General features: G+C 41.4%; 1 long non-coding RNA gene across 3 annotated transcripts in view; it reads right to left on the bottom strand.

Annotated features, from left to right (window-relative positions):
* The window catches only part of LOC128852673 (uncharacterized), a 150258-nt gene that overhangs the window by 75027 nt on the left and 48549 nt on the right, over positions 1–26682 (bottom strand). For 2 of the 3 annotated variants that reach the window (XR_008450642.1, XR_008450641.1), the window contains exons 4-6: positions 23548–23720; positions 13919–14009; positions 13179–13319 (exon numbers count right to left, since the gene is read on the bottom strand). This is a non-coding gene — a long non-coding RNA (uncharacterized LOC128852673). Of the gene's footprint in view, positions 1–13178; positions 13320–13918; positions 14010–14517; positions 18466–23547; positions 23721–26682 lie in introns of those variants that run through there. The other variant, XR_008450643.1, reaches the window with a different exon arrangement.

The following is a 26682-nucleotide window of genomic DNA, read 5'->3' as shown; positions in this document are numbered from 1 at the left end:
GTATCCATAAATGAAATGAAAATATCTGTATCAGTAATAAGCACAAAAGCTATTTCGCCTGCAAGGCATGTAGGCCTCTGGGAACCATGTGGAAAGCTGCAAGGCAAGCTCTGATTGCATTCCTCTGTCGATGAGTCTCAACTGGGCCACAGATATCTATGAGGTGTCAGCAGCTGAGAAAGCAGAAATCAGAGTGGTAGGAGCGCATTCAGGAAGCCACGGAAAAGAAAGAGTTCCTACAATTCTCACTCTCTTCTTGGATAGCAACCTACCCCAAGCTATAATTGAGCCAGTTATCATACTGCAGAGACATAGAGATGAGTGAATTCTCCAATCTCTGGTCCTAGCAGCCAGGACTAGCTAGAGGAAGAGGTGTTCCTTGCTTCTCTGTTTCTTAACAACGATATAGAAATAGCCGAGATTGAACAAATACTGCAATGGACCTTTTAAAAGAGAATTCTGTTTCCGTTTGAATGAGAACGGCTGTATGGATCCCTCGGTTTGGAGACTGAAAACCATATAAACATGAGTCCAGCCATATGAAGCTAGACAGGAATAAAAGGATTGCTTCTGGATGTACTTACTCAATGTGATAACTAATATATGAATCTCAAAACAACCACTACCACCAACAATTCCCTAAACACAGGTATGGTGGCAACTTGTTTACCCCATTAGTAAAAAAAACGTTTTCCTTCTTGCTTAATAAGCACAGTAATTAACCATATAGTGATATAACACAACTAGGCAAGACTCGGCCACGCTTACTTTTGTGGTGTTACCAGATACAGAATCACAATGACCCCTGATAGGAAGAGCCTCAAACAGTCCGAGCAGAACAGACCAGCAATCACGAAATAACTCCCCACTGACTTGAAAAAACATATCTTGTATATTCAGAAAGCTTTCTCAGAGAGCAGGAACACATTTGGCCTTTACTCACCACCTTTATCCTGCCAGCATTCCCAAAGCAAGAAAGGCACAGAGGTGCCAGGATTCTCTCTCTGTTACAGAGAAGGAGCCCAGGGGTGGCAATCTTCTTGGTTTAAAAACCATGAACAACAGGTACCCTATCTGGCTGAGACATAAAATAATTAATTTGAGAGAGAGCCTTCTATTATTCCCTTAAAAACTCAGTAGAAAAAAAATCAGTGTAGATAAAGAACAAGCATTTGAGATACCTACCTCTATGATGCCACAGTTACTGTTAATACAAATGGAAACAGGCAAATGTTTGCTTCAAGAGATGAGACAATAAATGGAAAAATTAAACCAAATGAAATAAAATTCTAAGAGAAGGTTTTGTCAACAGAGAATTGGCTTGAACATTCATTTCTCCTTACTGTCTCATCTTCACCTCAGATAATATTACTTCCAAACCTATACTTAATATTGGTGCCATGCTAATTTGGACTACGTGAAAAGCTGGCTTAGAAGACAGATCTATACCAAATGGTGGAAAAGGCAATGCACTTGTGGCTTCAGCGGGATTTGGATGAAGGCTTCAACATTTGTTTCTTCCTATTATCCATCTCTCACTCTCTACTAAATTCACAGGGAAGACTGCAGCAAAACTTCAACTTTGATCCAGTGGAAAGTGACCCTGCCCACAGCGGGGAGGTTGGAATTGATGGGCTTTAAGCTCCCTTACAACCCTAACCATTCTATGATTCCATTCTATGGTTCAAAAGGTGTAAAAAGAAAAGTCTAGAGAACTAGAGAATGAGTAGTGCAAAATCTACTTTTTTTTTTAGAAGCATAAATTCCTAGTATTGAGGAGAAAGAGTAATTTAAACCCATATCAGAGAAAAAAAATTGTAATAGGAGAAAAAGGACAGCTTCCTCTATAGCAGTTAGCACTATCCATTATCAGTGCCAAGATATCAGATTAGATGGATCACCACTCCAGTCATGAAGGACGACTTCTATCCAGCTCGCTGCCCTTCACATCTCCACCAGTGGCACGGTGCCTCCAGCCTTGATCCCAAAAGACAGGGGGATACAGGCACCAGCAGCAGGATATACAACCCAGTCAGGAGGAGCTGCATAGATACCTATTTCCAGGAAGGGCAGGGTGAGAGCACTTGGAATGCAGCTACTGAAAGTCCAACTCAACAGGTTTGGAAACTTGGCAAAGATAACACAGATGAATAACTCGAGGTTTGGAGGGCACCACTGTGACTGGTATAAATCAGGTGAGTACTGCTCAGTTCAAGAGAACCTGCCAATAGACGACAGACGATCACCCACTCCCTTTGCAATGCTCTTCTGAACCTTGGTATCTGAACCGCTCGGATCCCATCCAGCTTTCTAGTGCTTCCTCCAGGCCAGGAAGAAGGTGAAAACAGTGCAAAAATGTTCTGCCACTCTCAGTGCAAAGACAAACAAAAACACATTTGATCGTGCATGTTGATCCCCCATTTTCACACAAAAGTGAAGACAAGAAGAGGAGCTGTGCAAAGCTTAAGGAACTTCCCTTACTTTCACATTCGCACCCTTTAAGTGCTTTTCTGCTGCTGACAGAAATGAAATTCAGGCCTGGATGAACCCAATGGAGATACCCAGAGGCACCACAGCAGCGCTGGGCCCCTTCCAATGCCACACAACTGTTTGAAGCCTTGAGAGGCTGCAGAACTCCCACCGTGCTGCATTCAGCTTCCCACATGAAGAGCCAGATACCTAACAGCGTAGTCTCTTCCCAGCATGTCTCTACTCTGACAATAGGTCCATACTTTCTCTTCCTTCTACCAGCATAGTCCCATACTGCCCTTACTGTGCACAAATGATGTGCTCTCCTCATCCTGCCCTCTGCAGTTCCAGCCACAGGTCAGCGCCAGTCAAAGCTCTTTACTCACCGAGCTTTACTGTTTGCTCTTGCCCCAGGTCTCCCTTTTCACCTGCTTATTTTGATTGCTGCCTTTCTACAAAACAAGGTTGTCTCGGAGATTTTTAAGACAATGGACCCTGTGGTAAAAGGGAACCTTGATAATGCCACAGCAATCAGATGTCGTGCCTCAAGATATGATGTCTTGTGTGCACAGCATGCATGGAGCAGGTCAGCTGCATAACATCTGCACTGATGTGCCCTTTGCTGGAGCTGGCAAAATTACTTTCCTGCATACACACAGTAGCTTTTTTTTTCATAGCAGCCACTGCCCCAGTGTTGAAAAAGCACCTATCTGATGTGAAATAATGGAGAAAGCTTTTCTGTGAGCTTTTCACATGAAGCGCGAGACGTTACTGGGCAGTTACAAAGGACATCTGGCAACTCCTTCACTGACTCATGGGATTTGGAGATGTCTCCACTCTGGCACTGCAACAGTCTTGGACCTTGCAGTCTTCAGGCCTTCTAATTAAAGTAAGGATGAAATGAAGTGGCAAAATACAAATGAAACAGAGGTCAAAAGTGAACCAAACATTTACAAAACACAGCAGGATTTAATCCAAGTTCAGGAAGCGCACTATTTAGCAGAATAAGGACTCAGATTATTTGGGCTATTGGTTTAGTCAATACACTGATAACAGCAAGAGGTAGCTCCTAGTTGGAAGACCTCACTCCATTATAACCAGCATCCCAAACAACTGAGATTGTCAAGCATATAGTCCAGCCCATTGCAGAATGCCAGGCATGACCCAGACTCCAGACAGAGATTTAAATTTGCCTGTATTTTAGGTGAAAGAATTCAAATATGGAGTTCTAGGCTTCCTCTGGGATATTGTCAGTAAAACTATTGCAGTTGTCCTACTCCACTGCTTTCTCAAGATGCTGCCACGGTATGTGCTGGGAGGGGAATTGAGTAGAGAAGGAGAGTGGGAGAGTGAAGTTCCTTGTTCTTCCCTATTGCACTTCTTCCTGTGTTCACGGCTGTGTATTCAAAGGATTGTCTTTTCACAAGCAAATGACTGGAGACGAGCTGACCCCAAATGTCTGTTCTCTCCTGTTTCAAGCACTTGCTCGCTGTTCTTGCTGAATGTTTAGTTACAGCATGAAAAATGGCTATGTGGAATGAAGACATTTCCCCTCTGACTAGCACATTTGCAGAAGGTATGTCAAGGATCTGAGGCAAGGGGTATGGGCAAGCTTTCAAGAAAGTTTCCCCCACCCCCCTTCTCCTTTGCTTGCTTATTGGAAGAGCAATAAATATCAAGCAGGCAGGCCCTTCTCACAGTTACAAAGCCTACCTGTAACTGAGCTGGATAATTAGCAGCCTTGAAGATGATATATGACTTTCATTACCCTTTGGGACTGGAGACTAAATGAGGACAGAGCTAATTACCGTGCAAAGCAGTTTGGCATGAATGAGAAAAATGCAGGCGCTGTCTCCTGCCAAAAAAAGGGCCCTATTGCTGCTCTGATCTCATGGCTGGTTTTTGCCGCAGGAGTTCACTTGGTGTCCATAAATCATGGTCTGCTTACAGCTGAAACTGCACTGAGTCATCAACATGCAATAAGCTGAGTGACAGATTCCAGCCTGACTACATTAGAACTTCAAACTTAGTCCTCCCTCCACAACACTGCCTGTACTTAACAGAAAATTAAACCCAGACTACACAGACATGAAGGCTGTGAGAAACACAAGGCTTGTTTACTTGACAATAGTTTTTTAAGACTGATGTTTCCAGGAAATAACATCATGCATTTTGAAAGGGAGAGGGCCACAAATACGGAATTTCTAAAATGACCCACTGCTATAGCATTTGGTTTGTCCTTCCTCATATAATTGCTGATTAAAATGTATTACCCTCCTCTAATGACCTAAAGTGGCACTTTGTCATCTTAGTTCTTATGGAGATAGATTTAGTCAGCTATCTGAAAAAATATTTTGCTGCTCTTTAAAATTAGGCCAGAAGAACCTGATACCTGATTGCAAATCTGCTTCCAAAGTGACCTAGGGTGCATTAACATCCATATTGTCCCCGTAAAAGTGTGGGCTTCTGGGGAATCTAAACCATCAATGCCAAAAGGAGTCCTTGAAGATGCTCTTTTTCTCTCTCCACTCTGCTTTACAGAAGATTTTTTTGCTTTTCCCTAAAGGTACCTTAGGTCTATTTTTTTTTTAATGGAAGAAATTGTGCTGAATTTGCAATATGGCATCCTGTCAGATCCTAATCAATTAGCCCACATCAGTTCAGTATAAGGCAGATACCAATTTAACTCACAGAGCTAAGCCTTCTGATTTTCTCTAAGGGCAGTCACATAATTCATTCTTTGTAGTGCCAAATTATATTTGACATTTAATTTAAAACTCAAGGTACCATAATGCAAAATCTCACTAAAAATAATGGTGATAAAGCAGAGGAACATTTCATTTGACAGTGAGGATTTTTTCAGCTTATTTATGCACCCAAACTTTCCTCCTCCCCCAGCTTTCAAAGCCCCAAACTCACCAGTGCTGGTTACCCAGGCAATCACTTTCCGATGATTTGAGCGTCTACAAGCGCTTGCAATAGAGTATAGGGGCACTTGAAGGTGAAGCAAGAAAGCTGGCTGTTGTTGGTCTTTTTTGGGGTGAGCTCTCCTCTCCACGATGACACAGAAGCTCAAAGACATTTCATGTATTATTAACACTGCAGCTAATAGAGAGGGAACGGTTTTAAGCTGAAAGAGAGGAGTTTGAGATATTGAGAAGAAATGTCTTCCTGTGAGGGTAGAGAGGCAGTGGCACAGGCTGCCCAGAGAAGTTGTGGCTGCTCCATCCCTGGAGGTGTTCAAGGCCAGGTTGGATGGGGACTTGAGCAGCCAGATCTAGTGGGAGGTGTCCCAGCTTGTGGCAGCGGGTTGGAATTAGAGGGGCTTTAAGGTCTCTTCCAACCCAAACCATTCTGTAATTCTATGAATAGAGTGGCGGGGCTAACTGGAATGGTTGTGTATGGACTGAGAAAGGAGAAGTCACAGACTGAAAAGGCTGAGTTTTTTACTTTTAGAAGGCCCAACACCAAAAAATCCCAACAAAAATAATTTAATGGCTTCATTCACCATTCTCTGCCATGCAGTAACTCCATTCACGGCCACCCAGCATGACGGAAGTCTGTATGAAGCGTGTCCAGACGCTGAAAATACAGCTTCATGCACAGAAAGTAATAAAAAGACTGAGCTCTTCTCCATTCTTGTAATGTGCACCGCACTGCCAAACCATGGGGAGCTGTAGCCATGGGCTCAGTCAGCACTTCCAAGGGATGAACAGCCAAACTCATAAAATCACTAATAAAAGTACTAGTTGGAAAAACATGCAGCCATGTCTGTCAAGGTGAGTTGCTTGCAGGGATGAACTATTTCTGCTAAGCAGCCAGTGACTTGCCTGGCCAACCCAGAGCAGCTCCAAGAGAAGAGAAAGCAATGGATAATAGTGGGCTCTGCTTTGTTGAGACGTTGAGGCAACACCACAGAGCAATAAGCAAAGCACACTGGTCGCACAATCCTCCTGAGAGGGCCTCAGCATTTGTCCTGTCAAAAATCAGCTACTACTTTGCAATAAAAATAAGCAAATGTCTAACATTCTCATCCCTTATGTGCCAGATTAGCTCTTGAGGGGGGAAAAGATCATCACTGCTCACAACGTGCTTTTCAGCATAAGATGGATAACTCAAATTCTGGAATGTGAGGTCTTACTGTGGATTTCAGTCCCTCATTAAGCTGAACACAGTCCAGGGCTGAACTCTGGTATTTTTGATGTCTGTCAGGTCTCAGGTTAGGCATTCTTGCATTATTTCACACATGCAGGTAGGTGCATGCATATGCTACTGAGAGTCAGGTTCAGAATCATAAAAATAATGAATTTCCAAGCCCCCACTTTGGGTAAGGACACCTCCCACTGGGTCAGGGTGCTCAAAGCCCCATTCAACCTGGCCTTGAACACCGCCAGGGACGGGGCAGCCACAACTACTCTGGGCAACCTGTCCCTCTCCACCCCCACAGGAAAACATTTCTTCCTAAGAACTCACTTCAATCTTCCCTTTTTCAGCTTAAAATCATTTCTCTCATTCTATCCCTGCACCTCCTGATCAAGAGCCTCTCCCCAGCTTTCCTGTTGGCTTATACTGAATCTCTTTTCACATATAAGTTTTGTGAGGGGTGTATCAAATATGGAGAGCTGACTCTGAGTCCCTGCACACAGTCAGGAAGCTGCTTTTCATTTACACTGTGCAAAAACATTAGCAATAAAACCCCGTTGTAAGTACAAACAGAAAACTAAATCATAGGCTAGGAAGCTAGAAGGACTGGAATGCAGAGAGAGAGACTGAAAGAGAAAGAGAGAGGATCCAAATAATCTCATGACACTTACGCAGTCTCATTTCTGGAGGAACTTCTACTTCAATTTACAGCGACGTAAAGAAGGCTCAGAAATTCTGTGATTGTAAATTAGCTTGTTTAGTTCTCATTTAAAATATTGCCAGACAAATGGATTAGATTTTTAGAATCTATGATACCAGATTCTAAATTAATAGCACAGACACATTTATCACCATCCTCAATCACGAATATTTGTGCAAAGGTTTCAGAAAGCTCTATTTTACTCCAGTTTCAACTAATTTAAACCCTTCTTGGCTTGGCTGTGGAATAACTCTCCACAGAATTTAAACCTGTGTTTGACCACAATCCTTAGTCCTTATCATATCTATATGGATATACACAAGCAGCAGTCACTTAGAACAATTTGAATTCCCTGGCTTGTGTCTGTCCATCCAGCCTGTAGAACCTTCTGTTTCTTTGTCCCTGTTTGATCACAATGTTTCTGGAATCCCAAGTTAATTAGCACTGCAATATTCTAAGCACTTGAAGAACCTACAACCCAGTTTTCCAATGGGATAAGCAGGGGCTGATGCTGCTCCACACACAATAGAAATCAGTCTCCTAGCCCAAAACAGTAAAGCCTAAACTGACAGATGACAAGATATGGGGCGGGGGGGGAGGAAAGAAAAGAAGTATTACTCTCACTTTATAGTTTAGGAAACAAAAGTTGAGAGAAAACCAGTGTTTTGCTCAAGATTGCCAAGACTGGGCAAAACAAAGACAAAAATGGAATCCAGATTTCTTCAGACCCATTATGGATCTTGTATTACCAAATCCTTTTGCTCAGTGAATGGATGGTAAGCACAATCTGAGCAGCAGCACACTGGATCCAACACAAGGAGCTCTTGCTATGTTCAAAGTGGATTTTGATCAATCTGTTGGGCTACTCAGTGAATGCAGGCAAAAGAAACCTGCAGTGAGAATAAAGCTGAGGCCATACCACAGCAGACTAGATGATTTTTTAGGCATCTCTAATTCAATGACCATGAATAATACAATATTCATGGAGTCCCATCTGGTGTTCAGTTCTGTGTATAAAAATACTTGTATTGTTGGTTCAATAATTTTGACTAAAACTGCTAAAGTGATACACAGGTCCTTGAAAACAGTGGTGGGATAAAAAAACCAACAAATTGAATAAAGGAGAAAAAATAAGCTTGTTTTAGTCTGAAGGGAATAAAATTGATGCCTTTTAACCTTACACATAAGTTCCACACCATCGCTTTTTAGAATCAGTTGAAAATCATTTAAAATCAAATTGATTTTGGCTTTTACATTCAGATGTGCTTCAGCTTTTCACTTACTTGCCTACACAAGTAATGTCTTCAGCCAACCTGTGTTTAAAATGGGCTGAAAATCAGTTTGTATGTTCACTCGCTTATTGGAATTTTCTCATTTCCATTTCACTCAGAGCCAATCATGATCAGATTAACTTTCTGGGGAATACGTCAAGAGGCTGATTTCATGGGTGTTTTAGCAAAGAAACGGTTCCTAATGTGGTGAAACAGTTTTTGCTTATAACACGTTGTCTATTGCCCATTTTGTGTCAATAAATGCGAAGATGGATAATCAGAACTCTTGATATTAATCCTGAAAAGCTCTCTCCTCCATCATGCACAGATGCATAATCAATCATGAAAGAACTGTAAAATCATGGGAAAATATCTCCTAGTTCACATCTGCTTCTTTCAACTAATAAAATTGGGAATATCTGCAGCCTTTCCTATATGGAGTGGGTAGGGCAGGCTCCTGAACTGGACACTCCTCTCTTCACCTGCTGCCATCCAACTGTGGATCATTTGGACTGGATAACTGCTATCTGAACTGACATTTAGTCATCCAGTCTGAAAGCAAGTATGCTGAAATGATGCAACATAACACACTACCAGGGCTGTAATAGGACATAGAACACCTGCCATTGACTTGGACAGAAAGGATGAAATGCTCTGAATTGCTTTGTTTTCAACATTCTCTTCCCCATAGTCCTCACATGTCCACTTTTACTTAATTTGTCACTAATGCTTTAAAGAGAGAGGAATGACATAGCAGGAGACCAAGAAAATGTGAAGCAGATGCCCAAGTTCTATTAGTTACTCTGTTGGTGACTGGCTAAACTGTTTATAGCGTTGTATCAAGTTCATTGATTTAGATGGCTCGGTTTTAGGTTTCCAAACTGAGAAGATGTACCCATTGTGCTCTCCATGGCAAGTCAGTACTTCGACACTCATCATCTTCACAAAGAGTCAGAATGAGTCTGCAAGTGAGGTGGTAAAAGTCTCAAGCTGTGCATCTAAAAACTGAACACTTGCAGCTTAATAGTAGCAGGAAGATATTGACTGTAAGCTCACAGCAAGTCAATTTACTTGCCTATAAATGAGAAATTAAAGATACATCACGAAGAGTGATGTGGGTTCAAACACTGCTTTAAAGGCCTCTGCAAATCTGACATGAGAAGTCAAAAACCCACATGCAAATATTACATTCTGGAGATGATGAGTGGGAATGGAGTAGGAGGTTACATAACCCGGTAATATCAAGGAACTAGGCGAGATTAAACTATTTAACTATTCAGCAGTGAAAAGAAGTCAAGAAGGATCACTACCAACAAGGAATGGAAAGACAATATAGGAACTGACTTGCACATCCTGACATTCCATTCAAAGTGTATCAGCGCTAGAGTGCTTACAAAACTATCAGTCTTTAAAAACAAGTCTGATTTAATAAATATTTACTAAATTGCATTAGAACTGTTTGGCATCCAGCTATAAATATTAAACTGCAATGTAAATATTAAAAGAATGATGTTTTTTCAAATAATCAATTTAAGATTATAAGAATTTTTGGATTAAACATAAAAAATAATAATACAAAAAAAAAATCCCTGAGAGTCAAACAAAAACCCCTGACAGTTGGATTCCAAAAGAACAATCCACTCAGAGTTCCTTTCATGTGCCAACAACTATTATTGATATTGTTTATGCACTTTCATCGTGACAGCCCTAACATCGAGCAGAGCAGATAGAGTCTAACAGATACCACATTAGAAAAAACGCTCTCAGAAGGTAAATAAAGTGAAGCGAAACCGTATTTCTGGATCTCGGGAGATGTAAGGCTGCTCAGATATTCTGTTTATATTGATTATTTTATATTGTTTAATGAATTTTTGTACTATCTCTCTTCAAAATAAATGTTGGCTCAAGGAATAGAGCCTGCATTTAAAGGAACCACCCTATTAAACTGGTTTTGTTTGTGCCTCAAGAATCAGAACTGTGCCAGGCAGTTGTTTCAGATTGTACTTGAAAGCTCCCGTTCCATTAGTATGACATTGTTTCCGAGACAAAGCTTAACCATAGCATCTTTTCGCTTTAAAAGGTAATGACACCATCTAAGCAAAAAAAAAGTGGGAGAAAAAAAAAGAAAAAGAACCCCATTATAGCAAACTGTGGTATTAATGAAATTCTGTTTGTATTAAAATTTGCTTTCAACCCTGGTCTTCCTGTTCAGGGGGATAGTGTCAACCTGTCAAACTTCTAATCAAGAACAGTTCATTGATGCTTCCATTATGTCAAAAAGCTTCACCTAGGCGACTTCAATGGGAGACAGCAGGTCTGACTTTCTCAACATCCAAGGCTATGAATTTTTCATTTCTCACCCCGAACTTCTAATTTCTAGTGTGTGAATAGGAATAGACACAATATACTGTTTTATTGCATCAAATCTATAATTAGCGTAGATTTTCAACCAAATTGTAAAGCCAAAAGAATGAAAAAGAGGTAAATACAAGAAAGACTACTTGTTTAGGTTTCAGGCTGGTAAAATAAGGTTGGGTTTGAGGGCTGAGACCTCTGTGTTCAGAAAGCCTTTTACACAACCACTTCTTCAGCCAAAATTTCACAACACAGCATCATAATTCACAATCTAGAATCTCCCTAGAATTCTTTCACTGTGGTGTCACATTTGCAGACACGCTGATATTAATGACATCATCCAGACTACTAAAAGCTCCTCAGTCCACTGCACAGAACTGAAATCTGGGGCCAGATGGTGACCTCCTGCAGTAGCTGCTTTCCAACAACTGGTAAAAATGGAAGAAGCAAAGAGTCAGTTTAACCAAACGACTGTACCTTCATGCTGTGCTGGAAGAATGCTGGATCTGGAAACCAAAAATAAAGAAACCCACATGGCAGCTTTACAACACCTTCCTCTACCACGTATCCCTTACTAATCTGCTACAGGTGAAGTTGTAAGGAAGCTGCGAACAGAAACATCTCCCTCCCTGATCTCAGAGAACTGACATTATTTCTTGAAGGCATTAAGAAGGTGATAGGAATTGAGAGCAGCCTTAAAGTAGTTCTGATTTCCATCTCAATACTGGCATGGTATACGGTTGACCCAGTGTGACAATCAAAGGTTCTCATATCTGATGATGCAGGCAGAAGACAAGTCCCAAGGAACAGTCTAGTCCTCCTAGCTTCTCAATTTAGTCCTGTATGAGTTTGAATTTCTACAGCAGAATTTGTGCTTCTATAGTTTCTATCATACCCAGGAACAAAGCTGCCTTTTACACTCACAGTGACATCCATTATTTATCAGTCAGCTGTACAGTGAGATGAGTTTTGACTGAAAATACTGTGTTGCTTCATGTTCAGGAGGTGAAGTCAGGGAGAATTATGATATCCTGAAGGTATGGTTAAAGGATCCTCCAGATCCTGGGGTTTTAAATAACTTTGCAAAGGCATATTAATGGGGAGTGTACCGCACAATCCATCTAAATAATTTACTCAGCACTCTTCTGCCAAAGGAAAGAGTCTCATCCAAACAGTTTGGTGGTTTCTGTTGGGTTATTTTAAACATATCATATATAATGAGAAGATGACTACACGGGTCATTTATAAAACCAAACAACAAGACCAGAACTCTAGTGATGTGAAATGACCAGCTAATTACAACACTGGGTTAAATTATATTCCTAGGTATTACTTTTTCTTTCCAAAATGGGCTGGATATCTGTATTCAGCCCCAAAGACCAATTCATTCTAGCAAACATATTGCACGTTTAAAATGTAACAAGGTTTAAATAATCCAAGCTTATTGCTTTAACTTCCAGTATTCCATTATTCTATTTAATAGTTTGCACATTGTTTTATACAACTACAAAATAATCCTACTGTATGATGTCCAAAAAAAAAAAAAAATGAATCCGTGTCTCATTTGCTTCCACAAGAGATGAGAAGTAATGGGATAGGAGACCTAAACTACAGGGACGCCTTGCTTATAGACAGGAAAAGATCAAGGTAGTTCAATATATGCTTAACAGGGAAGATTCATGCTCAGAGTATTAGCAACAAGTACACGGTTGAGTGAGTCCACCTCCCAAGATCATATTGGCAGAAATAGAGAGAAATTGGGCCAACCCAGTATTTCTCCCATCATAATCAACTGGAATGTTGATAGCTTTCACAAGGCCAAGAGAAGGCCCTAATTTAGGCCTATGGCTTCTGCACTGGAGCTCTTTTTTTTGGTGGGGAGACCCATCATGGGAGCAAAGTACTACATGCACCAGCAGTGTCTCAAATAATAGAGGACTGAAGATAGAATCATAGAATCACTAACGTTGGGAAAGACCTCTAAGCATATCGAGTCCAACCATCAGCCCAACACCATTGTGCCTACAAACCATGTCCCCAGGTGCCATGGCCACACACTTTTTCAACCCCACCGGGGTCGGAGGCTCCACCACTCCCCTGAGCAGCCTCTGCTAGTGCTTCACCACTCTTTCAGTAAAGAATTTTTTCCTAATATCCAATCTAAACCTCCCTTGGTGCAATTTGAGGCCTTTTCTTCTTGTCCTATCACTTGTCACTTGGGAGAAGAGACCAGCACCCACCTCACCACAACCTTCTTTTAGGTAGTTGTAAAGAGTGACGAGGTCTCCCCTCAGCCTCCTCTTCACCAGGCCAAACAATCTCAGGTCCCTCAGCCAGTCCTCAAGTTCCTTCTCCCCTTGAAGAATCTTAACTGGCAGCACCTGGAGGTCAAGAACCACACAGAAGAGTTTTATTTCATGATCTCTAGGACTGCAGGTGCCACTGACTAGAGAGATGGAAACAACAGGTCCCACAATGAGAGGAAAGCATTCGGACAGATTGCCCCAGCAAGGTGTACATATTTGCCTTTAGAATTAGGAGCTCTACTAGCAATTAAAAAATAGATTTCAAATTGTTCTTCTGAGTGCAAAACAAAAATTGCTGTTTCAATAAACTATTTTTACCAAATATTTCCCCAATGCATATTTGTAACAGCAGCACCATATCTGCAAAGCTGTTTAAGGATGGATACTTCCCAAGTGCCCTCAATTGCTCCTATTCTACTTGCCTTGACCTGTTGCGTCACGTTACGTGATATCAAACTGCCATCGTATTCCATTTTGGAAGTGATTATGCTTCATTGGTGGGCAAAGTTACTGCTTGCTGAGTGTTTGTGAGGCTTGATTAATTACTGTTTATGAAGTGCTTTGAAATTCTGCATGAGTGATGTTACAGAAACAGTGAATATTGCTGCTGCTGCTGCTCTGCAGGCAGGTACATGATTAAGGATTTGATGTTGCAAGGCGTGGCTGGGCCTTACCTTCCCTTTGGGAAAACGTTCTGGGTTTCCTCCGAATTCCCTCTGGCAAGCTAGTGCAGTCTTCCAACCAAACCAAAACACCTCAATCCTTCTAGAGTAGGGAAAAAATAATAAAAAAAAGATTAGATGAAGGGTATTTCTGAGAACTCCTTGCCTGTCTAGGATATTGCAGCTCTAGGTGGTCTGATAAACTTCAAGGGCGCCTTAGTGATTAAGTTCATTCTCAGACTAACTCCACTTTCTTCAACTCTTTTTTTTTTTTTAAGTCAGCTAGAGTTCTTTTAATTGCTTTCTCCTCTGGGTATTTTACATAGGCATCTGACTGCCTGTTAAAGCATCTTCCTAAAGCAACTTTATCTGTGATATCCTCTCTCTGGCTGGAGAGACCCACCTGTCCCCTCCCAATCTCTCCTGCCCGAAGGGAGCCGTTACATGCTGTATCCCTTTCCATCATTTCTGACTGTGAACCCGACAGCTCCCATCTGCTCTGGGAATTCCAACTCCCCATAGGCGATTTGTTCTTGGCCAAGGCAGGAAGCTGCAGTGCTGAGACCACAGCCAGCCTTAAAAGGCTGAAGATAATTACTGCACAGACCTACCTGCTTAAAGATTTCTCCAACTTGCTCATCACTGCCGTAGTTGGCTCTCACCACACTTTTGTAGCCCTTGAAGAGCACGCTGCTTCGAAAAGTGAAGGCCAGATCCCTCTGCCCAACGCACAGGTGCCCAGTGCCATTTGAGAGGCCCTAAGGCATCCAAGACATCTGTACAGGAATAGCAGATATGACGCAGGACCTAAAGCAGACTGACACTCCATCGGGTAGCAAATGGATGCCAGGCAGGCGAGTTTGTGTCAGATAAAACTACACTCAGGTACCAATGAAGAAGCCACCAACTTTTCCCAGTACTGATCAACCTCCCTGTTTTCTGTTACTAGTGAGGGTACTCAAAGGATCAGTCATATTGATCCTCTACATTGATCACACACTACACATCTTCTTTGTCTTGCTTACATGCGCCTAACAGACTGTGATTCCCTGGTGCTATCTTTGATTCCAGTCACAGCATGGTGCCTCAAGTTTCATTTTACCAGCTTGTTCTACTCATTTCACATTCTGCACCCTTCGACAACATTTTTTGCTATTACTTTTCATAATAATTCATGGCTAATTTCATACATACCTTCCTGCGCACAGGAATCTCTGGGGTCTAGGTACTTATTTACTTACTTTACTAAGAATTGTAAAGATTGTTTTTGCCCCAGGCTTTAGCAGACATGATTCCCTAGAATGCAAGGCCACTGTCTGAGTACATGTCTCTATTTAAACTAGGGGAGCATTTTGTATTTATGAAGTTCAAAATAACCAGGCCAAACACCCTCATTATCTGTCTAATACTGCCCTCAGTTTCTTGGCTGCCGTCAAGGCTGATGCCATCTTCCTATTCTGTTGTGTATTTTCAGGGACATAAATCATATGCTGAAGTTCTTAAAAGCACCAAAATGTTCAAACGCTTAAACGAAGGGTATTGGGAGCCTCTCGCCAAGTCCCAGTGAGTGAGGTATAGCACATCTCAAAACGTGTGTTCGGTTTTCTGACCATCATTTTCATCTGTGCACCTTCCAAAAACAGGGTTAGTAATCTACTGTGGCCATAAAGCTTCTTTCATTAGAAACAAACAAGTCTGTTCTGACCTTTTCCCGGGACTGGGCTGGGATTTCATGAGGCGTTTCTTGTCAATCACTATATTCTTTGCACAGCTTGCACTGTTCCATGTATGCTTTCAACTGGGTATTCATGCCTGGCCTGTAGATACATTTCCTGGCTCATCTCAGGCATGTCTCTATCCCCAGGTGTGAAATATGTATCCACTGCATGATCTCAGCTCTTAAATCTCCTGGGATTACTGTTCAGTTCCATTTAAAACAAAGTCCATACAGTTCTTCATTCACTTCCTAGCATGGCTGGCATGGGCACAGTCTCCTGCAGCACTCACTCCTTTCTCTCTGGCTGACCATGGGTCACAAACTGCTTTACTGCCTGTCACACACCACGCTCTTCTGTTGGACTGCCCTGAACAGCTCACTTGGAGGAGCAGAGTTAGCAGGCACTTTTTATCTCACTGTTTCCCCTTCTGTCTATGCTAGGGCTCCATCAGTAAATGCTGCAAGTTGCATCTTTAATTGCTATTTCTACACCCCTTTCTCAGGCACCAGCACTTTAGGTGGTCTGCAATATTTTAGGGGGCTTCTGCTCCACTTTCAATTTTCCCCTCTAAATGCCTGTTTTTTCTAATCTTTAAGCATTGTCAGAAGGTTCCACATCATTTTCAGTGGTCAAGAAAAGCCCAATGTGGTAGATCCATAGTTGTGCTCGCTTTCAGTTTGCCATCATTCAGCTGAATGTTTTGTCTCCAGCACCCATCTAGGAATGTTATCCCAGGTAAATATCCTGACCTCCACTACCTCTTATTTGACATCTCTTTCCTGCAATAAAGATGTCCTCAGCTACAGTGCTGGTGGTAGAGGAAGAATATTCAGGTAATAACAAATATCTTGGATCTAGAGCTGACACTGATTGGCATTTGTGCTCATCAATGCCTGCTAGAAGGTGTGGCAAAGACCATCAGGAGCAAGATCAGCCTTTCCTATTCAGCATGCCACAGTACTTGACTCTTGGTTTCCTTCAACCATGGATACATCCACATGAAAAAGAAACCCCATAAAAAGGACACAGCCAGAAGTGGACAGAATGAAAGTGTACGCCATGTCCCAAGAGAGGCCATTACTCCTACTTTGACAATTAAAATCCCATTGCCATTTTTTTCTAGATTAAAAATAAGCACCTATTCACATTCTGCTCTTTATTTCAGAGCAGATGTGTTCATTCTTTCTTTTTAAACTATGTCACCTTTCCTTCAACGTGGGCTTGGGTTAATAAACTGTACATCAAGCACTGCTTAAAAAGCTGGCTTCGCAGGATGATAACTGATGAGGGAATTGCTTTTAATTACTGTACAAGCGAGTAGATAAAAATTGCAGCCCTAATAATCAGCTCCAGAAACTGACAGCAGCAAAGTCTCACGTTTCAAAGGTGGATTATTTTTTCTTTCAGCATTCGGCTACAGAAGGCAAATGTTAGCAGTTGGATCATCTTCTGTAAGCAAGCCAAAGGTATGTGTAACATTTTTGGATGCTAATAGGACACAGTTCTGGCAAGACAGAAATAGTGGTAACGTTAAAGATTAGAGCAAGCTTGGAAAGGAAGAAAAGTGCTTTTCTCAATCCAGACTTTCAGGAGAAAATCATCTCACCTACATCTGTTGCTAGAACTCTTAAAGTCCAAGGACAGCAAAAGCAAATGACTTGCTTGCACAGCTATCAGGAGTCAGAGAGAGCATGAGGCTTCCCAGACTGCCTTCAAAACCAGCAGCATTTGGCCCATTACCATCCACACCAGGCTAATGTATTTTTAATAGTTCACCTCCTAAAGAGATACCGCAGGCTGTGAGATGCAAATTCGCCAGCCAGGATTGAGCAAGTTTGTGCTATGGGAAATTTCAAGGGAGCATGAAATAAATGCAAGTAGGATTACAAACTAGGTTTGGTGCTCTGTCGAGAGAGAAAAATGTGCTCGTGAAGCCCAGTAAAACTTTCTTTCTCTGGTTTATTAGGTGTCTGCAAAAAAGCCTCAGTTGCAAAGTACGACATGTTCTTTTGCTGAAGGTTCATCTGCAGCACCGAGGCTCTGATAAATCAGCTGCTTTCAGTTTTAGCCAACTACTCAGTGTATACTAAGGCTTTGTTCAAACATTAGATAGTGCATGAAAGCTGCCATGTGAACTCCATTTTGACTGTATTTCAGTGCAGGTTTCCACAATAAGAAAAATAAACACTTAGCAGCTCAGGAAACCAGAATCTAAAATACTGTAGATGTGGATCTGTTTATTTGTTGCTTTCCTGCTATAGATCTGCTTGTCAGGATACCTCCTGCATGTAAATATTTAAGATCTGCAACAAAACAATCTTGATAGAAAAACTTAAACTCTGAAGAGGAGAGAGGAAAAGGAGGATGCAGAGTTTAATTTATTAACAAAACCCTGCGGATGTGGCTTTCTTTGGATCCATCAAGTGTATTCTTTGACGAAAAGGAGAAATATTCTGACTATAAAGGTGTTCCTTGTAGTGAACAGCACTTAGCTCCTTGAAACCACATGTTCCATGGATTCAAAGTTACCATATTCCTTCTAGAATTTTTTTATGGGGCAATAATTTTAGGTCTCAAAAGTCCACATGAAAAACTGAAAATCCAGGATTTGAGAACTAGAGAAGTTTGGAATAGTAGTCATCTGGAAGTCTCCTCTTTTCATGTCGGTGAAGTATAATGTTACTTCACGCCATTTGGCTGCAAATGTAAATTACACCTTTTTTCAGTTGTTAGGACAGGATAGAAAACCACATAATTCTAATGAGTCATAAATGTTTCACCATTTTTTTCTTCATTTAATTCATATGGTGCCAACACCTGTGAAAACAATCAGCATCATAGCTGTGTGCTCTACTTAAATTTGCTTTAGGGTATGCTTGAGTAAAAGCTTTTATATCTCATTTCTCTACATTATTAACAACATGATGCCCTGAATCACTCTATAATTTAAGTACTCTCATTTCATTCTCAGCTATTTTATTAGGACTAGAAAAGATGCTCAAAGACTATGACAGTCTTAAAACAGACACAAACACATACCCATTCTTGATTCCTACTGTAACAAAATATCTATAACAAGATCTTCACATTATTTTTTATGTGCTTTGGCAGTTTTGCACCTTGAATTACGAATCTAAACTGTTCATACAAGAGCCATAGTACAAAGCCTTCTCCCAAAAGGCTTTGCAACCATTGCTCGAAGGTGAGTTTATTTCATGAGAGTGGCATCTGCACTGAGCTGAATTTTAAGCTAGTGCCAAAGGAAAATTCAGCTTGTTTTCCAATGGGAAGACAGCAGCAGTTGAAAGCCTAGTTCTGGAGTCACTAGATGTTGCCAGAGAGGAATATATGTTGGTCACACTGCAGTCTTGCTTTAGTTATAGCTGGGGCAATGCAGTGGTTGCGTCAATCTACAGTAGAAGCACACCAGCTAAAGGGTAGGATTTTCAGAAATTCTAGGGGTGACTTTTACAAACACACTTCAGTGTCTGATGGGACTGGAGGATGCAGAAAAGAGCCTAAATCCTATTGACTTTCAGTGGACATCAGGGTGCTGACCACCTTAGGAACCCTTGGTAACGCCACCTGACATCTATGCAGCGCTAAATGACTTCAGACGGAACAATTTGCAAAGGGCTTTTACCTACAATTTATAACATACGGGGAGAAAGTACTGAGCTCTCCCTATATTTCCATAGGAATGTGGCTCACACTTCCACTATAAAATTCCCCATCTAACCCCACACAACTTAGTAAATACTGGTGGTGGAGCATAGTACACTGGAGCTGGAAGATGTAGAGACCATGATATTTCCCAAAGAGATCCTTTCCCAAAATGTGTCCAGAATCATAGAATGGTTTGGGGACCTTAAAGATCACCCAGTTCCAACCCCCTGCCATGGACAGGGACACCTCCCACTGGATCAGGCTGCTCAAGGCCCCAAAATGCACATTCCAACATTAAACAGCATATTACAAGTATTCATCCTGGGCTGATTTGTGATCAGGGCAAAGCTGATAAATGCCTCAAGCAAAATGTTTGCAGTTGTGATTCATTGCCATAACTTCCACTGAAATCCAGAGGTGGGGAGATACTCCAAGTAGTTTAAATGAGCTAGTTCAGATACTGAGAGCTGTACAGGCTTCAGCAGGGTCTTGGGTAAGGACTCAGACTGTCACAGCTGAGCAGCTTTAGTCAACCAATTCAGCTAATTTAAAGCTTCTAACTTTCAGCCTTTTCTCCACACTGGACCGAGGTGTCGCCTGCATACATTAGGGTACCAGGAGGGCTGAGCTGACTGCTCCCTTCCATAACATATAGAACTTCAACACCGACTTCAAGATGGTTATAAATAAGTGGTTTGATAGTCATCTCAAATGTGGTTATTCCACATATGTGACCTGTACACCTTTTTACACGGTGTGTCACATTGAAAAAAAAGAGGTCAACCCTTGGTTTCTTAATGGGTAGGAATCTCTGCCTATGATTACACACCAGTTTGCACAAAAGACACCAACAAGAACTAGCTGGAGGGTGAACTTTTGTTTTTCTTTGCTTCTTTTCAGGCTGTCTCTTATGAGGTCTTCCACACAGACATGGGACTTTAGGGAAGAGGAGCTGAAGCATGGGAACCAATTGTACTCACAGAACGTGGGGGTATATTGATTCATTTACAATAGTGTGCGGCAGTCTTGCTGTCATTCAGTGCCAGATTGGAACACACAGCAATGGGATGAGGTGATGCTGAATCTCATCCAATCCTATCTCTACATATTTCAGTACCCTCTATTTGCTGGTACCAAATTTCACCCCTTTCTAATCTTATTCCCCTTAGTCTACCATATCTCCCTTTGAAAGCATAAATGAAAACCCTTGTGATTTAGACAGAAATCATCTTCACCTTTGTAGGAAAGAGATTGTTCTTGCCGAATTCATTCAAAAGGCCACTCAGTATGGCTGTGCTTCATAGAACCACAGAATAGCGTGGGTTGGAAGAGACCTCAAAGCTCATTCAATTCCAACCCCCTGCCATGGGCAGAGACAACGCCCCCTGGATCAAGTTGCTCCAAGCCCCATCCAACCTGGCCTTGAACACCTCCAGGGATGGGGCAGCCACGACGCCTCTGGCAACATGTGCCAGTGCCTCCCCACTCTCATAGGAAAACATTTCTTCCTAAGATCTCATCTCAATCTCCCATCTTTCAACTTAAAACCATTCCCCCTTGTCCTATCCCTGCACTCCTTGATCAAGAGCCCCTCTCAGTACTGGAAGGCTGCTCTAAGATCTCCTTGATTTATGTTGTTTAATTTGCAGTAGTTTACCCAGTTGAAGGTTTGTTTGATTTGAATTGCTGCTAGAGTATTTAGAAAATATGAAATAAATTTATTTAAAAATTCCACTGAAATGATTCTCTCTGTTGTTGAAGACATCCAGACCTCCTGACCAATACAGTGCCCATGAGTAGGAGCATTTGCCATGGTGCCACACATGCATTCTTAAGTTTGAAATGGCACAAGGAAGTAATATTTATACTGTCTGTAACTTAATTTAATTAAATGAATTAATTAAAATCCAACAGCTTTCTCAAGCTATGAGGTCCTGAAGCAAAGACCAGAAGACAATGAGCTTTGTCTTGTTTTCTCAGTAAAAGCAGTCTCTGTTATTGAAATGCTCAACTAAAAATCACATTTTTCACTGACTGGAAGCAGCAAATTTTTCTTAGTTTCAGTTCTTCCACTGTGAAGGCAGCTTCTGTACTAGGAAGTTTAGGAGGACAGTCTTGAAATGTTATTAATGAGAACTTACTGTGTTCTTCATATTTGATGTAGGTGTACTCTGCCTCCTAATGGAAGTTGCATGTGTTTTTCTCCCAAGTATGCACTGGCAAGTAATGACCCATCATCACGCAGTGACTGATGACAATTGATCATATGGCCATCTACAGCAGCAAGAAATTAGAGTAATCTCTCAAGAGAATAATCAGAGAACAATTTTCCAGGGTCACTACTAGCAAAGAAGCTTGCTGAAGAAGAAAACAGGCTCAGTCTTCACTCTGGATTTTCTTTTCTCTCCTGGATTTCATTTTATACACAAGGTTTACTTTTGTTTTTAGAAAAGTTTATGAGGCAGATTGAAATGGTAAGGGGATTAAGGAATGGGAGACAGGCTCTCACTTTTGAGTCTTCAGTTCAAATCCAGCTTAGGTTCGTAATGAACAAGACGTATTTACCATTGCTGTTCTGTGTCTACGCAAAACGGATTGATGGTTCTGGCTCGCTTGCTAGCAATGAATGCGTGTGCCACAGCTGGCAACTCCATTGCCATTCTCGGCAGATGGAGCCAAGAATTAAATGAAGCATGGGGAGCAAACTTACCTCTCCCCCACTACAGGCTGGGGTGGAGGCACATTGGCAGAAGCAGCCTTCTCTGCTGCTGCCCGAGCAGGACTGTGCCATGGCTAAGCACAAAGACATCAGCATTGCAGGCTGTCAAATTAGCACCTGAATTAACTAATTTCCTTAAAAAATCATTAAAAAATTCATATACTACCTAGCACGGAGCAGATTAGTGACTTGGACCAGGCCATGTTCCTCCTTATGCTAAAGCACAGGTTAACCTGCCATTATAAAGAGATTGAAATTTAAGGTAAACGTAATGGATTCCCACTGCATAAGGCTTCCTTATCCTGCCAGGGACATTGCCCTAGGACAGAACAAAAATCAGCACCTTTTTCCTTCCCAGTAGTCACGAAACAGATTTCTCTGGCTGGAAGACCTTAACTCACTGACACCAGAAGCCACTGGACCAAGAATTTTGTTTTTCCTTATACGACGAACTTACAGTAACTGCACTGAAACAGATGGAGCCAACCTCCCACACGGAGCAGCATAAAGAGGGCAGAATGCACCCCATCCTTTATCTGGCCAACAGTGGAAAGAAAAGATAACTAACGGGCACTATAAAATACCACCACGCTGCTATTCTGAGGGCATCAGCAGCATCAACAGGAAGGGCATCGAACAGCCCTGCACATGGTTACACAGCACGAGAATAGTGCACTCCAGGCCTTCACCCTTGGAGTGGTTTTACTATTGAACAGTGCTGAGTGAAAAATGCATTAAATTTATTCTAAAAATAGCAAGGTGGGTCAAGAGAATAATAATCTCAGTCTATGCAGAATTTACAGTGACACTATCTTTCATATTTTATAGGTTATTCACTATGGACCCTACAAATTCCATGGGATTAAACACTTTATTTATCCATATTTTATTACCACAGTAAACATAATTATCACAGCATCTTCATGCTGAAAGTGATTGATAGATTTTGTTACTTGCTTGTCAAGATGCTTGTGTTCACTGTACTCAGCCATCACACCAACCCAGAGACTGATGACTGTACCAGCCTATTAATAAAAGTCTATTACAGTACATTGATGCTACTGCTCTCAAACAATATTAACGCAAGCCCTGCGGCAAGAGGCATATTTTTAACTTGCAACAACACAACGAGGCCTATTTCATTACAACTATTAACCCTTTTACATTTTACTCAGACTGTCCATTTGTAGCTATAAAGAACAGTCACAAAATCTTCTCACTTGTTATTTTCCATTGTCTTAAAAATATGTTGCTCACCCAGCCCAGCATTTCAAAAGCAATTAGTGATGTTTAGTACTTATTCTTAAGGCTGATGAAAATGATATAATATAAAGTGCAGATCATTTTATGAAGTGCTGAGTAGCTACCTTTCAAAAATAAAGAATCTCAAGTTGACCACTCAGAAACTGAAGGACACAAGACCAGTCATTGATTGTGAAGATCTCATTTGTTAGAGCTCAATGGGGAGCAGGTAATGCATGAAAGGTATTTCTGCAAATAATAGGAGATAGTAAAGCAAAATAATAAGAAAAACATACCTTGCACAGGCTCAAAGTCCAAAATGCATTATACTGGCAAAAGTGGCTTTTCTGGTTATCAAGCAGGATGGTGTACTTTTCTAGAAGTGCTCCCCTAAGGTGAGCTGGTTGCCTTCTGTCACTAGAGCTTTGGCTTGATTTGAAGATATTCAAACTGAAATGTGTTGATCCTCCTAAAGAAGCCACATCATTAATGCTTAAGATACTTTCAATACTCTGAGATACAGGGGAAAAATCAGCCTGCAAGTTAGGAAAACAAACAGACATTCATCTTTTAATACCAACCAACTACTTTTTCTAAAGCAGAAACACTTACAAAGTGTTTAATTTTAAGCATGGGAGCAATGGCCTTTAGTTTTCTTTGGTGAAGATAATGATCTGGCAGCAGCTTACAGAATCATAGAATTATTAAGGTTAGAAAAGACCTCCAAGATCATCCAATCTAACTGACAACCCAATAGTTAAGCATGTGCTTGATTGTTTCACTGTGTGTCAATAACCTCATCAAAACCTATAAGGTTTTTATATGAAATAACATCAGTTCTTTTCATAGAACCACAGAATGGTTTGGGTTGGAAGGGACCTTAAAGCCCATCCAGTTCCAGCCCCTTACCTTCCATTGGATCAAGGTGCTCAAGCCCCATCCAACCTGGCTTTGAAAACCTCCAGGAACGGGGCAGCCACAACTTCCCTGGGAAACCTGTGCCAGCCCCTCAGCTCTCCTCACAGGAAAATATTTCTTCCTAAGATCTCATCTCAATCTACTCTCTTTCACCTTAATATTGCTTGCAAAGTATAGGCAATTTCCAGATAATCTAGGTTCAACCCTCATAATCTGAATTACCATGCTTAGACCCTCAGCCTGCACAAATCACTGGTGCTTCACTGAATTTGAGCCTACAACCTGTGGAAGATACAGCCTTAGGAACCCAAACAGTGCTGTTAGTCCTAACAGCTCTTAAAGGCTGAAGCCTTGGAGCTCAGTCAGAGAGGTTGTGTTGGATTTAGTGGTAATGGCTTCAGACGTTACCTTTCCCAGCTGTCTGCAGCAGTCCCCCACCAGACGCTGAAACAAAGCCATCAGAAAGCAAGATGGGCCAACCCTCCTCCATACATCTCAGAGCCAGCACACTAATTTTGTCTGCCAACGGCCTGCAGACTATGACAGTGGATAAACTGCCACCTGCGTGCATCTGCTGCTTTCACGAGTAGGGTGGAAGACTGCGGCAAAGTGGCAGGGTAAACATTAAGGGCAGTCACCCCTTCCTCCACCCCAACAAAATGAACAGCACTCATTTGCCAAAGCAGTAATCTGCTCAAAATGGAACGACATGCTGAAAGAAGCAACTCCATTTAACTCCCTTCTGGAGGGAACGGACAGAGAGTTTTCTACAGTTTGTGAGGCAGTGAATGGGAAAGAAGTTGTGTATATACAGTATCCCTTGTAATTTTAATTCACATTGCCTCCTCTCAGTGAATAAATCTTCTTAAACCTTATCCTCTAGGAGACCATCTGGATGAAAACTATTCAGGAAACATCACCATTGGTACAAGAACTTAAATCTCACCATAAATCTCAGCATGTCAAAGCCAAGCATGCATGCCTTAAAGAAAGTGCAGCTGTGACTCGCTCAGAGTTGCAGACATGTGTGTGCAAATGGTGCCTCCCAAGAAACACATGGCTACATTTTGGTAACTATTAAAAACAAACGAAAGCAAACTCAAGGATCTTCTCATTTTCAGAGAGCTTTGACCTTTTTTTTATATAAAAGAAACACAACACTTTAATAAAAGCTACATAATATTTACTACCCTATTGGATTGGCTCAAATGATCTCCACCCTTGTCCTTATCCCTCTCTGATTACTTCTCCCTCTCTTCCAAAGTACATACGCTAATGTGGCAAGCTATGCTCAAAATCGGAAATCATGATTACTGTGCTCTGTAATCTGATTGCCTGTACAGTTAGACACCTGCCTCCTTGGCAAATTCCTTTATGGTAACAGGGTATGAGCAGGTTGGCCTTTTAAATGCCAGCTACGGTCAAAACAGCTTTGATCTAGCAAGAACGCTACTCCTATCCAACAGCCCATCCTCTCCCCTCTCTCCACCCTAAACCTAGCATAACAGTTTATACAGACAAGAATTCATGTTGAATTCACCAAGTTAAAAATGTGGCAAAACATAACACAAAACTTAGCAGGAATGCATCCAGTAAGTGAAAAACCAGAAAAGTAACCAGAAGAATTAATCTAGGCTTAGTGCTTTGATCAAAACAGTTTTGGGGATTAATGAGGCCTTAGTGAAACAAAAGGTTCTGCAAGTTTGCTTCTTTTTCACTCATTTCCATAAAGGGTCAAAACCCTAAATGTTTGGGAAGGACTAAAACGATTGGTAATTTTAAAACAAAATTTCTAAAGAATTCAAAAGGAGCTTGTTTGGAAACATTGTTTAAGCAAGAAAAGAACTTCTTAAACTTAACTATATCCCAAGCAGAGCATTTCATTTTCATTTAAGCAAAATATGAAACTTGACCAAAACAGAAACTTTTTCAGTTTTCTGAGTTCTCAAAAACGTTCACATTAGAACTGTCAGACAACTTAATAATCACCTACTTTTGCACAACAGAAGTAACTTAGAAGCCTGGGAATAGATTGACTAGATGCGTTAGATGGAAACAAGTTCCACTGGCCCAAGTAACGGGATACTTGTGACATCAATGTACTGCAATAGATGAAATGAGCTTTCTCCTACAGCTATGAAAGTTTCCTGGTGAGTTGGAACCTCACTCTTGAATTCAACACAGGTGATCCTGGTTTATATTTGCAAGAAACTCCAATTCTGTGAGGCCACATAACACCACTGCAGAGCATCTCAGCTACCATCACAACAGCAGACATGACACTAGTTTGTTAATGCAGGTTCTGGCTTGACTATCTACACAGAAAAGAGGAGATAATTACTCTCAGAGGAAGTAGGTGCTGTCCAGACACATGAGGACTGCCCTGCAAAGCAATCTACTTTCCCATACGTGCAGACACACTACCAAGAATTATCAGCCTCTCACTGGAGAAGCAATGTTGTCTGATCCTCAGTAAATGGGTTCCAGCACATGGATGTCCAAAAGCTGTTGGA

Source organism: Cuculus canorus, chromosome 7 (genome assembly GCF_017976375.1).
Source record: "Cuculus canorus isolate bCucCan1 chromosome 7, bCucCan1.pri, whole genome shotgun sequence".
NCBI lineage: Eukaryota > Metazoa > Chordata > Aves > Cuculiformes > Cuculidae > Cuculus > Cuculus canorus.
Note: the sequence above shows the minus strand (reverse complement) of the source record. Positions and strands in the feature narration are given on the sequence as shown.